The sequence below is a fragment of the Talpa occidentalis genome, unplaced genomic scaffold (assembly GCF_014898055.3).
Source record: "Talpa occidentalis isolate TD23 unplaced genomic scaffold, MPIMG_talOcc4v2.1 talOcc4.13, whole genome shotgun sequence".
Taxonomy (NCBI): Eukaryota; Metazoa; Chordata; class Mammalia; order Eulipotyphla; family Talpidae; genus Talpa; species Talpa occidentalis.
The window spans coordinates 2,435,760-2,449,939 of NW_023601322.1; the positions used below are offsets into that span (position 1 = coordinate 2,435,760).

Sequence of the window (14,180 nt, forward strand, 5' to 3'; positions counted from 1 at the left end):
ACAGCTCCCGTGTCCTCTTGTCCATCTGTTTCTTCCCGCACTCAGCCCCTGTTCTGCCAGGACCAAAAATATTTAAAAATTTGAACGACTCCCTTCTGCACCAGGGCCTTCCCCCGTGACCACGCTCACCTGCCCGCCGTCTGGCCTGGTCTCCCCGAGCCGGTCACTACGCCCCGGCGGGCTGGGGGAGCTGTGTGCTGGCTCCTCACCCCACTCTGACCTCTCCGCGCCGTCTGGCACCTCCGGCCCCGCACACTCGGCCTGAGCTCCGCGGCTCCTACCCCTGCTGCCCGGGGCTGGAAGCCAGCAGTGCTGCCGAGCCTCGCGCCCCTGGGGTGTCCTCAGGCCTGCCCCTGCTCTGCGGGCTCCCGGCTGCCGTGTCTGCTCGGGCCCTGACTCGAGAACGCCCCTGTGTCTGGTGTCTGCAGACACCCAGTGTCACCCAGTGTCACCCAGACCCGGGCAGCCCCGCCCGCCCGAGAGCCCTGCAGAGCCGATGTCAGCTCGTCAGCGCGGGCGGGGCCGGCGTGGGGGGTCATCTAGCCCAGGACAGGGGCCACCCCAGCGGCTCATCGGGTGCTGAGCGCCGAGACCCCGGGGCTGCTCCGCGGCGCCCAAGCCCTGACGTGTTTCCCGTTGCACCCCCAGGCCCCCCTTGTGCCCCTGCCCCTCATGCTGGGCGTCCCCAGCGGGCTCGTGTGTCTGCTCGCTTGCCGAGGCCCTTGTCTCTGGATGATTTTCATTTGTCCTTTAGGGACCAACCAGTATTCCCTCCGGGAAACTCACCAAGGCCCCCGTTTGGCGGCCGTCCCCTCCTGGACATGCTCCCTGGCCGCGGCCCTGATCCCTCGCCTGCCGCCGAGCCTGCCGTGGGCCCCAGCACCGGCTCACACCCCGGCCCGCTTGGGCGCCTTGGGCTGCACTGCTACGCCGCAGGCCCGCCTTGGCTGGATATAGGGGCGAGAGGGGCGCTGCTCACCTGGGGACAGGCAGGTGTGGGCGCCCCGGCTGATGTCGCCTGTGGCTTGCTCTTGTTCCTTCTGGGGAGACGCGCCGTGTGCTCGCTGCGGGTAAGCCCGTGGGCTCGTGGGGACACAGCTGCTGCCTCTGCCATTACCCCACCCAGGGGACAGGTGGGTGGTAACCGTCAGCGTTAACTCGCCAGGGTTTCCCTGCACCCCTGGGCTTCCTGCGGGAGAGGGTCATGTGTTCGTCCTGTGGGGGTGCTGGGCACACTTTGGGGAGATGGAGACCTGCTTTGAGGAAAGGACAGCGGGTCGCACCCCTCATTCTGAGCCCCAGTGCTAGCCGCTCCCCTTCCCTGTTGGGGGTACGCGTGGGCGCGCTCTGACCACTCAGGATGAGCGTGCACGTGTGTGCTTATATGTGTGCACGTGCCCACATGTGTGTGTATGTGTGCACAGAAGTGTCCATATGGTGTATATGCGTACATGTGTGATATGGTGGATATGTGTGTGTGTCTGTGTTTATGTGCGTGTCCATGGTGTGCGTGCATCTGTGTGCATATGCACGGCTGTGTAGCGGGGTGTGTGTGTGTGTGCACGCACCCGCAGGAAACCTCACGACAGGTCCTTGCCTTGGGTCGCCTTTCATGACTGGAAGGACAATCATATCATGACCCGCTCTTCGGCCCTCCCAGCTATGCCTGAGCTCAGATAATTGTGCTCCCTTAATGCAAGAAGGAAAGAGTTGGATTAAGGCTTGCCCTAGGTCACGCAGCTTCGAGGCGGCAGCTGGCCCCCGGCTTCACGCCTGCGGGTGCTGACCCCAGCATTAGGCCATGAGGACGTCATGTCTCAGGCTCCACCTGCTGGGCCGCAGCCGGGGAGTGGCCCTGGGGCCAGTGGCTGGGCTGCTGCTGGGCTGGAGCAGGCGGGAAACAACCCCCTCAGGGCGCTGACGCCATTAGAATAAACTTAGAGGGACTCAGGGGCTTTCGAGGCCGTTCCTCCCACCTGTGCTCGTGGCATCACCAAGAAGATGACGCTTCCCGTGAGCCAGGGAGTGGGCGCTTGAGACCCGCCCCGCCCCCGCTCTCCCAGCCTTCCACCCCCGAGTTACCTGCCAGGCAAGAAGGATCCCTGCAGACAGGGCACCATTGGAGACCCGGCCTGGGGAGGACGTCTGTGGCCTGGGGAGGACGCCTGTGGTCCGGCCGCTCCTCGTGGGAAGAGCAGGTTTGACTCTCAGGGGCTGGTTTTCACGTCAGGCAGCGCCAAGGCTGACTCCACCCATGGTGAGCTGCTGGCTCCTGTGGGGTGGCGCGGGCATTCAGTCACACCGCAGCCCTCAGGGGTGGTTACTGGGGGCCGCTGGGCACGGTGACCCCATGCAGAGTCCTGCTGAATGGCGCCACCCGCCAGGCCTCGCCCCCCGACGTGTCCACACACACACGGCCTGGACACCCGACCCAGTGTCAACAAGGCCATCCAGTCACGCCGTGGTCTGCCCGTGTCTATTTCCAGGCAGTTGGGGGTTTCTGAGACACACCTTAAAACGGACGGCCGCTGTCTGCAGCTCCTTGGCCTTTGTGCATTTGGCTTATTCACGTCACCAGGTTCATCACGGAGCCTGAGCAGGGACTGCACTCTGCAGTGTCTGGGTGGGCAGCTGCCCTGCATCTGTCTTGATAGGAGACTGGAGAAGCGGCCTGAAATCCGGGAGAAGCTGAGGGCTGGGCGGGGGGCAGGGAGCGGCGGGGAGAGGCAGGGAGAATCAGGGCAGAGCAGAGAGCAGGCTCGCTGGCCCGTGGGGAGGGCCCGCGCCGGGACGCACCTGGAGGCCCGGAGGCAGCTGGATGGCGCCCGCGGGAGGTGAAGCTGGCCCGTGTGCAGGGGCTCGAGGCTCTGCAGGGGTTGGGTGAGCGCCCTGGCAGCAGCAGGGCCTGGGCGTGGCGTGGAGGTTACAGGCAGCATGGCAGGATTTCACCGACAGTCACACTGGTCGACGTGGCCTCTTAGAAGCGCTGCTTTGGGGGCAAAGAGGAGAAGGGACTGAGAGGCTTGGTGTTGGGTGCCAGGCGCCCTGCAGAGGCCACACAGCATCTGGCGGAGGCGCGGGAACTGGGAGGGTGTCTGACCATGGACTCGGGACCGAGGGGTCTCGAGTGACCTTCAGGGCTCTGGGGACGCTCCCCTCAGGAATGGGAAGATGGGGCGGAGATGGATTTTGAGGAAGAGAAATGATAAATCCATCTCCTCATTCCTTAATGGCTTGCGTTCTTCTCTCTCTCACACACTTGATGCGCTCGAGGAGAATCAAGAATCATGTTCAGCTGCGGTTTCAATGACAGGTCCTTGAGAAAGTTTTTCCAACGGCTCCTCCGTGCGCCATCTGGGACACCCACGCGCTTCCTGGAGCGTGGCGCCGCTCTCCGTGGCACTGGCGCCCGGGGGTGAGTAATCCGCGGGTCTGCTGTTTGCATCAGCGGTTCCGCGCTCGGGCTCAGAGAACTTCCCGTTCTCGAAAGGTCGGACGTCAGCTCCGTCACTTCTGGAGGGAGGTTCTCCGCAACAGGGAGTGTGGTTGAAATTATTTTCAGCTGACTAGAGCTTTGACATTTGGGTAAACTTCCTGGACGCGTTTTTGTGTCTCCGGCACCCGCACAGCCGACGTCCTCACGGCTCCCAGCCGCACCGAGGTCACCTCTGCCTTCCCGGCCAGGGCGTCCGCCTTGCTGTCCGCACCCTGACAGTGTCCCCTCGGTCCCGGCGGCCAGCCCTGCATGGGCCCTGATTTGTGGGTGCCTCCCACCCCCTCGTGTGCCTTGGTCTCCAGAGGCAGGTGGCGCACAGGGTGGGGCACCCCCATCCGTGGGGCTCAGTGACCGAGGCGCTTCCACGGCTGAGCTTTGGAGGAGGTTACGGTGACGAGGACACACCACAGGCCGCCTGCAGGGCGAGCCCTGGAAGCAAGTTCTGCTGCTGCTGACGGCAGGCCCGGCGGTGTCCTCCTGCCCCGACCCTCCCGGGGCCAGCGCCCGTCCGCGGCGAGCCCACTCCGGCACCGCTTGCGTTGAGCTTCCTTTTCCGTCCACTTGAGCCAAAGTACCTCCTTCGTAGACTTGCAAGTCACACCAGTGCCTCCACTTAAAAAGGCAACTCGTAGGGTGAAGAATCAATCGTTCCACTGTCCACAGCCCTGGAAATCTTTTTCAGCAGAAGATCCTGCAAATAAATCCAAGTCTCTCTTGAGTCTGCAGATCGACTGCTGCTAAAAGCACTGAGCTGTTTCTGTGTGGGAGGCCCCAGAGGTCTCCAGAACGCAGCTACCCGGCACTGGGCCGAGGCTGAGCCGAGGGGCCTTGGTCTCCCTGTGTCTGCGGGATGCCAGCCCCCTCGGGATGCCAGCCCCCGCCACCCCCGGGATGTGACTCCCTCCCGGCGCCCTCGGGCAGGTGCTCCTTTGAGTGTGGGCCTGCGGCTGTGGGGTCAGAGGTGTCTGTGTGTTTAATTTCCTTCCGCTGCCTTCATTTTGCTTGGAAGCTCAGGCCTGGGCGTCGGGGACGGGGCCTCCTGGGCTGTGTCTGTGTCTTGGCCAGGCAAGGTCCTAGGGGAGCTGCTGCCATCCTGGCTGACCTGGGGAGGGAGCGAGCGAGAGGGCTGGTGAAGAGCAGCGGGAAGGGTGCCTGGACCCTTCCCTCGACCTCACTCTGCCCCACCCGAGTGTAGGGTGGGAGGGGGGTCTTCTTTAATCACTGTTCCCCCCTCCCCCCCGTAGCTTGCACCTGCTTGTAACAGTCACCCTGTCAGCATCTGATGATGAGCGAGGAATGAGGCCTCAGACGCAGAGCAGGCCTCTCACCCTCCCTCCCCGGGTCAGCCAGGAGGGCGGCTTCTCCCCGGGGACCTTGCCTGGCCCTGGCAAGTCTGGGAGGCCCGGTCCCCAGCGCCCAGGCCTGAGCTTCAAAGTGAAATGAAGGCAGCGGGAGGAAATTAGACACAGACGCCTCTGACCTCTGACCCCGCAGCTACAGGGGATCAGCACCAGGGCCCTCGCGAGGGGAGCTCAGGGAAGGCGGGGAGAGCTGAGCCGGGGGTGGGCAGACGGGCCGAGAGGGGGAGGCAGCCTCAGCGGCCAGGAGTGAAGGAGGTCATCGTGCTGTGCTGGGGGGAGCTGGACGCCAGTGTCCAGCATAGATGGGGGGGAGGGGGGCTGGTGAATTACACGCCTGGAAGGGGAGGATTTTGTCACAAAGGCTTTGGAAGCAAGAGGATGAGCATGTTCCGTGCTGCAGGGTGATGGGGGCGCTGAAGGGCTGTGATCTGGGGGATAAAGTGATCAGACGTTTGCAAGGCCCTCGAGAGACCAAATCATAGGCCGAGGACGGCTTGATGAGCCGATCATTAGAGCAAAGGAGCTGAGTGATCGGGAGAGCGGCTCCCAGCCAAGGAGGTGGGGTTCACGTCTCGACAATCTCGGGGTGCCCTGCCGGAAGAACTGGTGCACCCCCAGTCCCGGGGAGCATGGCGTTCCCTCTCCCCAGACCCGCGTGGTTCCCCGGCCAGCAGCCTTGCCCAGTGGACACCGTCCTGGGCATCGTGTTCCCTCGCCCTGCGGCTCCGTGACGCACGGCAGTTCTGCGCCTTTGGCAGGTGGGGGCCGGGGGGGCGCTCCATGGAGCTCTCCCTTTGGGAATGGCCCTGCCGTGGCCAGCAGCTCCCAGCGCCCGGGGGACTAGAAATAAGAACCAAAACGTGCCAGGCGTGGGCGGGAGCGATCGCGTGTCTGGGAGCAGGAGGCCCAACCTCTGCCCTTCGCTTGGCTCAGCGCGTCCTCCTCTGTCAGTGGCCGTGGCGAGGCTGTCCTCGCGTGCTTGCGGACGCCTGAGCTTCTCGGAAACGCCGCATAAACTGCTGTTTTATAAATAAAGTAAAAATAAAGTGCGTTAGAGCACTTGGGGCACCTGCCTTCTCAGCTTATGCCTCAAAATAACCCTCAAAAATCCAAGACTCCTGAGATGAGTTCCATGCACTGGTCTTGGGCCGTGGTGGTGGCGGGATGGACGTGGGTGGACGTGGTGGACGTGGGTGGACATCCTGCTCCCGGGCCAGCCCGCCCGCCTGCCGACAGAGCGCAGCGCGCCTCGCGGTGGAACCGGACGTGCAGACACTTAATTGCAGCATCTGATTGCTGAAATTACAGGGCTGCGGACTCACTGGCACGCGCTCCATGTTCCAAGCCTGAAATAACTTGCTCCGTTTGTCCCCGTTCCAGGCGGGAGCAGGAGCTGCGTCTGGCGTGGTGTCTGCAGGGGGGTCGGGCCTTGCATGGACTCTGGTGAATGGGGCGCTTCTCCACTAACTCGTTAGCTCTGTGCCACCCGAATTGTTGGGGGGAACCTGGGGGGAGCTTATCTGTGGACGTGGGGTGATGACGAGGGTCAGCCTCCACAGGGCGGTGGACAGGGTGCCGGGCCAGGGCCCGCCGTGTCTGCAGATGGGGTTTTTGAAATTCTTCAGGAAACAACAGTTCCTTTTCCCCCCAGATTCACACCTTATCATTTATTTATCTGTTTAACGAAGCAGCAGTGTTTTATTTCCAGCCTTGTTACCTCTTCAACAGTACAGGTTTTCTGCCCTGGGGTGTGGTCACCGCGGAACCTCTGCCCTGCCCTGGGTGTTCTCCTGCCTGTCCCGTCCCAGATCTGTGGTCAGCTTTTGGGAGCAGCAGCTCTTTTAAGCAACATAAATCTATCCTCCCACCACTGTGGAGGCCACAGTCCCACACCCAGGCGTGGGAGGGCCGGTGCCTTCTCTGGGACTTCGAGGAAGACGCTCCTGTCCCGTCCTGGCTCCTGCAGGGTGCGTCTGCCTGGCACAGCCCTGCCCGGGCCTGTGGAGAGTCTCCCTCCCCCTCCTCTTAGTGCGACACTGGTCCTTGGCTTGAAGGCCAGGCCGCCTAGTCTAGTATGACTTTATTTTAATTTAACTGATTACCTTGGCAAAGACCCCATTTTCAAATAAGGTCACATTTTGAGATTCCAAATGGACATGAATTTGGGGGGACTCACTATAACCCCGTTTATAAAGTGGAAGACGATATAAGAAAACATTTTGAGCCAGTGTCAAGGAGGAATCATTTTTAAGACTAACATCAGCTCAATCTCTGAGTCTCATCCATCCCTGACGAGATCGCCACGGCAGAGCCAGCTGCCCACGGGCCTCTGCTGGACCCCACTCTGGTGCTGGCTCCGCCAAGGTGATCGCCACAAATGGGCGGCTTCGAGGACCAGCCTGGGAAGGCTTCCGGCCAAGGCGGGTGAACAGCACGTCCCAGGGCACATCGCCCGCCCCGCCTGGCCTGGGAACGCCACCTATTCCCAGAGACCCCCACTCGGGACCCGTGGACTCTGTTCTCCCTGGGGTGCTGGTCCAGTCACGATCACACATTCATGTCGGTCCTTAAGGTAGGTCACGACTGAAGTAGAGAAAGGCCCCTGGAGGGAATCACGCCCGCGTGAGTGGCCCTGCTGCCTGTGTGCCCACCGCAGCAGTGGACCTTGGTGCCGCACATGCCCCCTCTGAGCCCCGCACAAGCATTTCCTGGGTGGACCCGCAGGGCGCAGGGCCCTGTCATCACATTGCGGGTTTTCTTTTCCTTTTTTTAAAGATTTATTTTATATATGTATGCATACAAGAGCGGGGGTGCAGGCTAGAGGTGCAGGGGGTGAGAGGATTCACCAGAGACAGAGTGGGGAGCAGAACCGGCAGACTGACTGAAATCCACTGCTGAGGGGAGCAGCGGGCGAGTCGGGAGAGTTCGCTGCGCATGTGGGTAGCTCCCTGGCCGGGGATCGCACTCAGGCCTCAGTGGCTGCTGAGAGTGCTGAGACGTAACCTCTTGCCCCACCAGGGAAGCCCCAGATTGCGAGTTTTCTGAGGGAAGATCCTAGGTCACTCTTCTCTACCCCCAGGGCCAAGCGACGGCCTGGCTGGAACTCACGAATGTTCGGCTGTGCCAAGGCAGAGAGCAGAGACGGCCAGGCCAAGAGTCAGCAAATCTGGGGACTTTCCAAACTCCCTCAGGCAATTCTGGTGTCTGGATAGAAGGTAAATTTGTCTTTTCCTTTCCCCTTCCTGACTTCTGCTCGGGTCCCACGGGCACTGAGATGAAGCACTTCCATGTTCTGCTGCTTTTTCCTTTTTTAATCGAAGTGAGGATGGCAGGGACTGAGCTGTGAGCGACTCAGAGGAGCAGTTGGATGTTCCAAGCCCAGAATAGTTGGGTGGCGATGGAGGTGGCGTGCGTGTGGCTGCCAGGAGCCGGGGAAGCTGAGGCCCAGCAGTGCAGGGGAGCCGCCCGGCTGCATCCAGGGGGGTCGCCCTGTGCCCTCCGGCTCCTCTGCCCCTCTCTCATGGGGGGGGGGTTTGCGGCCTGCTGGTTGCCATGGTGACTGTCACTGTTGCCCTGTAGGCAGAGTCGACCTCCTGGGTGGGGAGGGTCATGTGGCCTCCTCGGCCAGTGGGATGTGTGTGGATGACACGCGCGCGGTCAGACAGAACCTGTGAGTGCCAAGACCGATCTCCAGGTAAGGCCGTGCTTTGAGGTTCTCGGGTTTAAGATCCAACGCGGCTTCGGATTCAACACACAATCCATCTGTAATAGGCAGCGTGTTTTCTTGTTATTTTTATTTTGTTTCTACAATCTTGTGAGTCCTGACAACTGATATTAAATATGTTCTTGGTGAAAAACAGAATATGTACAGTAGGGAAGGGCTGAAGAAGGCCCTACTAAAGGACTCGGCGACACCCCCCACCACAGGATGGAGTTAACAAGGTACCCCAACTTGGGGCATCTGGGGGTCACTGCAGTGAGTGTCACTGTGCCCGCTCCGCCGGGTCACGCCTCTGGCAGCTCAGCTCTGCCGTGACATTGAGCCCCGTCCCGATGACCTTCTGGGCAGCCCCAATTGGCCCATCTGGAAGATTGATTCCTCGTTTCTCATCGAGAAGGTTCTGGAGGGAATGCAGAGCCCCCTGCTCTTTTTGTTTAGAAAATAAGATCTTTCACGTACTTGCGAAGTCCTGCTCTCGCGTCGGAGTGGAAAAGAGCGCGTGCGGTTCATGGGAAAGTGTTGTCTGAGAACAGCAGGTGTCAGTTCAGCGGCGTCAGATCAATAGCAGCTCCTTACTTCGGCCCAGGGATCATTCACTGGCAGGGCCGGCGGGTCAGCCGTTCTGTCCGCTGAGGAATCACTAGCGCGTCCACTCAGGAGCCCAGAGGCCCACAGCCTCCCTGGCGGGGCTTCAGGCTGTGGGGATGATGATTCTGTCAACAGGACAAAATAATAAGGTCGCACCCACGACTTGGAGTACTGTCTGCAGAGATGTTTATGAGCCCCGGATTTCCAGTCTGATCCCCCAGCCCATGAGGGAGGAGAAGCTGCAATGACTGGGCAGGGAACCGCCTGGGCCCCGCGAGTGCGTGTCCCCGCGGCGGCTTCAGGCGGGGCTGGCCTGAGCGCTCTGCGGAGGGGGCTGGCTGGGGCGGCCTGGACGCGCGGCCGAGGGAGGGGCCGTGGTCACCGGGGCCACGTCCACCTGGTAGGGGAGGCGGCGAAGTCCTGCTCCTTAAGTGGCGCTGGGGTTTCTGACAGAGCGTTGAGACAACCGGCAACTCCACCAAAATGAAATGAATTGATTTTCTTGAGGCGTGTGGACAGAAAATTGCTTTTTTCTCTACATCTGGCCTGGGCCAACCCTGCTCCCGGTGATGAATTAGCGACTGGGCAGGGAGTCTGCGGGAGTCATTCCAGGACACGGGTGTCGGGCAGTGGCGCCCTAGGATCACAGGCCCCGGGGGTCGACCCCCGGGCAAGGTCAGCCCTGTGACCTTGGTGGGGGAGACGCGGACGGACTGTCCACCGCCCTCACCTTTCCTGGCAACAGACTGACGGGGCCCTCAGAGGCCTGGGAAGCTGGAGCTGTTGCAGACTGCCCGAGGGGGGCACCCCACCCCCGCCCGACTCCTGCCCCCTCGAGAGCAGACCTCAGCTCGCAGAGGGGTGTCCTGGGGGGAGCTGCCTGAGCTGCCCGAGTTCTACGCGGCACACGGGCCTGGGTGCCCTGCCCGCCTTCCTATCTTTCCAGCCTCAGTTTCCTCCGGGGGAGCAGACACGGCAAATCCCCCAAATGACACGTTTTAAGAAAGCGGAGCTGGCAGGGCTTTTGCAGTGAATTTGGTGCCAGCCTCCGCCCGCCCACAGGCCACAGCGGCCCCTCCCGAGCCTCTGCAGGGCTTTGCTCTCTCCCCGGCGCCCTGGGGGTGTCCCAGCCCCCACCCCACCGCACCAACACTGCCCGCGGGGCTGGGAGACATTTGGAAGGAGGCCTTTGAGTATGAAAGGAAATGTCAGCCAGCTTGAGTGGCCGCCAGACTCCCCGGGAAGCCTGTGCTGGCATTTAATTTCTGATTAATAGTCTACCCTGACGTTTCTGAAGCCAAATCTGCTTTTCTTCAGCTTTTGGAAAGGAAATCTGGGAAGTGTGCACGGGATGACTTACTCTAAGAGCGCCTCGGAAATGTCCCCTCGTGAAGAGTGAGTGTGCGAGGGACAGAGGGCTGGGAGGAGAGAGGCGCTGTAGGAAATCACCACTTGGTTTCACATCGGAACTGGGCCTGGGCCACTGACGTGAGCCAAGTTAACTTGTGATCGGGCTCAAGATCTCCTTTCTCAAGGTCCTCGTTGCTTGCTTGCACGGAGCTCTGGAAAGGTGCGTGTCTCCCCAGGGCGCCAGCGCCTGCCCCTGGTGTTTATCTCGGCAGGCGAGAGCTCCGTGTTCTAGAGTCTGCGCTTCCTGGCTGACCGTCCATCCATTCCGGGGGGAGGCGCCTGTGATCTGGGAGAGTGAACCGTCTTTCAGAACCCACTTTCAGGGGGAAGATCTAAGGAGAATTAATGGTAAGAAAAATGTGTAAAGGATCATCCTAATCAGTTTGCAATCACTCAAACTTCAAAAAAAAAATTCATCCTTTGAAAACAACTAATTTGCACAGTCCTTCTGCCTGTGATGATTCCCTTCGAATTATTACCAGAAATTCCACGCCAGGAGTCATGTGCTTTACGAACAAGCGTGGCATGCTAACTGCTGTTTGGTTGGCTCTAGTGTCAGGAGACTCATTTTCTCTCCCTTGAGCTCTGCCCTGCCTTTTTGAAGAAATCTCTGCAGAGAGAAGCTCCCGGCCTGCAGGCCTCTTCCCCGCACCCCCAGCCTCAGGCAAAGTGCTCTTCCTCCTCCGCCTGGGGGTCCGCAGGATGCCTGAGGCTGGGGCGGGAACCTGGACTCCAGAGGAGGCAGAGGGGGGACCCCGCCTCTCATGGGGCTCAGCACAGGGCCAGCGAGGCAGTGGCCGGCCTAAGGGACCCCGGAGGCCACAGTGAGGAGCAGGCGACTGTGCCTTTGGGCCGGTTGTCAGAACTGGGTCTGGCAGGAGTTTAAGGTCCACAGAGCATTTGGGGTTATTTCATCCTCTTTAAAAGTTGAGTTTACATAATAAAGGGATCCTGAAATTTGCCTTTTCCTAACAGAATCTTAGCAGCATCGTCATTGAAGAGCTGACACACTTAAATTTTGACTAGATTAAAAAAAAAAAAAACAGCAAAAAACCCCCACCACAAATAGGACTACATCTTTTGTGGCCCTATTTGTTATTAATATTAGTTAATAGTGTCTGTGGTATTAATACCAATAATTAATATTAAATAACCTATTTCATCTTTGCAAAGCAGGGAAAATGCCCACCAGCCGCAATATCCAGAGGCGTGGTCGGCCGAGGCCGTGTGGAGCAAGTGGGAAACGTGGCTTACATGCTGCTGGGGTATATCCTGGGGAAGGCCTTTCCCAGCCCACCCCAGCACAGGCCTTGGGGTCTGCGGTGGCTGGGGGCGGTGCTGGCCCTGGAGCCATGGGGTCACTTCTGCTGTCAGGCCGGGTCCTGCTTCCCCACCCCCCCGTCCTGTTACACACTGTACAGCCACGGAGGCTTCATGGAGACTTCCCGTCGGAGCAATGCTGCTGTGGGGCCTCGCCGCCGCTGTCCCGTTGGGACGGGGTCAGGGGTGATGCCAGTGCGTGTTCACCGGCCCGCTCTGCTGTTTCGTTTCCCGGTCGGGTCCTCAGGGGGCTGCGAGCCCTTTGGGAAATGAGCCTGAGGATACGGACCGTCTGCAGCGTGCTCTGCAGCTCCACCTTTCCTTCTTGACAGCCCAGGAACACGCGGCCCAGAGGGGAGCGGTCCTCTTGAGGCTGATCGGCAGGCTGCCAGCTGACCGCCCAGGCCGGGCCCGCACCCACCTTCTCACCCGGGCAGCAGCCGCCTCCGTGAGCCACGCTTGCCGGTGCGTGGAGAGCAGAGATCCCTGCGAACTCTCTCACCGCGCTTCCTTCTTGCTCAGATTCTTACAGACTCAGGATGTTCTTTGAAAAGAGAACTTCCTGAAGTGAGCAAGAATTCCAGTGACGCCCCACGAAAGGGCTTTTTGTTTTTTTTTTGGCGTCAGCTTCCTACTGATTCATCTCCCCGGATAACGGAGTTTGTCTTTACCAAGAACTGCAATTATCTTCATCACGGCTTCTTCATCAGTGCTGCGGCCCATTTCCTTGCTGCTTGGCCCCAGAACAGGAGCCCCGAGAGCTGGAGGCGGCCCCAGCCTCTCTTGCAGCCGGAGCTGAGGCGCCCAAGGGTGTTGCATCTCAAGACCATTTTCTTGGCTTTTTCCTTATGTGGAATTGGTTGCAGTTTGGAATTTCTGAGTAAACGGTTCGACGTGATTTCCTCCCTTCGTGACATTCGGGGGCTGCCTTAGCTGTCGGGTAATGGCCCCCGGACAGCTCGGGAGTCTCTGGGAGGGATGGCCCAAGTGCCGAGGACGGTTGTACCCAGAGGTTGTGCCAAGCACATGAAGGGCGCTCGAGCGGAGGGGGGCAGTGCCTGGGGGTGAAGGCCCCCAAGTTCTTACACATTCGGTTGGCCTCTAGGTCTTCCTGACCATGTGCTGTGGGAGGAGACTCCAGCCACGGCTGGTCACCTGTGTGCCGGAGGCCAGGCCTCAGAGAGGACCCTGGCGGGGCACAGCTGCTGGAGAACGGTGCTGGCTGTCTGCACCCTCTGGTCCTGCAGGCGCTATCCCTTGAGGTTTTGAATCATGGGAAGAGGCAGGAGTTTCTAGGAAAGGGGCTGGCATGGGGTGGGGCAGGGCTGTTTACTACCCAGAAACAACCCTATCAGCATCTAACAACGGGGCGGGCCTTGCTGGCTGGGCTGTGGGGACCCGCCGGTGCCAGGCTTTGAGAACCACTGTTAAATTTGCTTTTCCAATACAGCAAATATCACATGACACGATAAAAACTCGCAACTAAGAACGCTACTAAAAATATGCAAAAGTAGTAAATACCCCAGACTCATCACTTCCTAATTGCTCTAGAACATTTTACTGTTACTTCTTGTGAGGTCATTTACGCTCGGCTGTCGGGGACGAAATGCTCTGCAATGGCTTCCGTGACAAACCTTCCCCAGCTCCTTGTTTGGTGATGACTTTACACCCCTGGGACTGCAGTAAACCACGACAGCCCCACACCCCACCCCGCTGGCTCTCTGCTCCTCCCTGCGCGTCGTCCTGGGCGGCCTTCACAGCTCAGCGGTGCGGCTCAGGGGCGTGGCTCGGCCACCCGGCTGCCAGCTGACGGAGGCGGGCACCCTCTCCCGAGCCCTCTCGCTCCCTGGCGGTGACTGGTCAGGTGACCGCTTGGCTACCAGACCTTCCTGATTCTTCTCTCTGGCGCCTCTTTCTCCACTGTCAGTTTAGTCTGTAAACCAGGCACTCTCCAGGCCTCTGCTCACGCCCATCCCCTGTCCCCGGCCCGCAGCCTCCTCTGCTGCGGTGACAGCTTCCCATGTTCCCATGTCACATGGACTGCAACCGCTCCTGGCCAGACGTACAGGGTTTGCTTTTGATTCGCCTGAATTTTGAGTGGCCACCCCCACTTCCTCAGTCTCTCATATTTAAAAGCCTGGACTCACCTTTAGCTCCTTGGGATGCACTTTTTGTGTCTTTATCTTCTTTTGTATCCAGATTCTAGGCTTTCCGGCTGGGTCACTATTTATTTTGCCATCACGCCCTCCGCATGCCTGGCTTAACAAATTCTGATCATGTCTTG

At 60.0% G+C, this 14,180-nt stretch overlaps 1 long non-coding RNA gene across 3 annotated transcripts in view; it reads left to right on the forward strand.

The window, feature by feature from the left end:
• The first annotated feature begins 5,211 nt into the window (after positions 1 to 5,211).
• LOC119242974 (uncharacterized) overlaps positions 5,212 to 14,180 on the forward strand; it is a 72,862-nt gene continuing 63,893 nt past the window's right edge. For 2 of the 3 annotated variants that reach the window (XR_005124589.2, XR_008551325.1), the window contains exons 1-2: positions 5,212 to 5,415; positions 7,937 to 8,072. This is a non-coding gene — a long non-coding RNA (uncharacterized LOC119242974). Of the gene's footprint in view, positions 5,416 to 7,936; positions 8,073 to 8,447; positions 8,552 to 14,180 lie in introns of those variants that run through there. The other variant, XR_008551326.1, reaches the window with a different exon arrangement.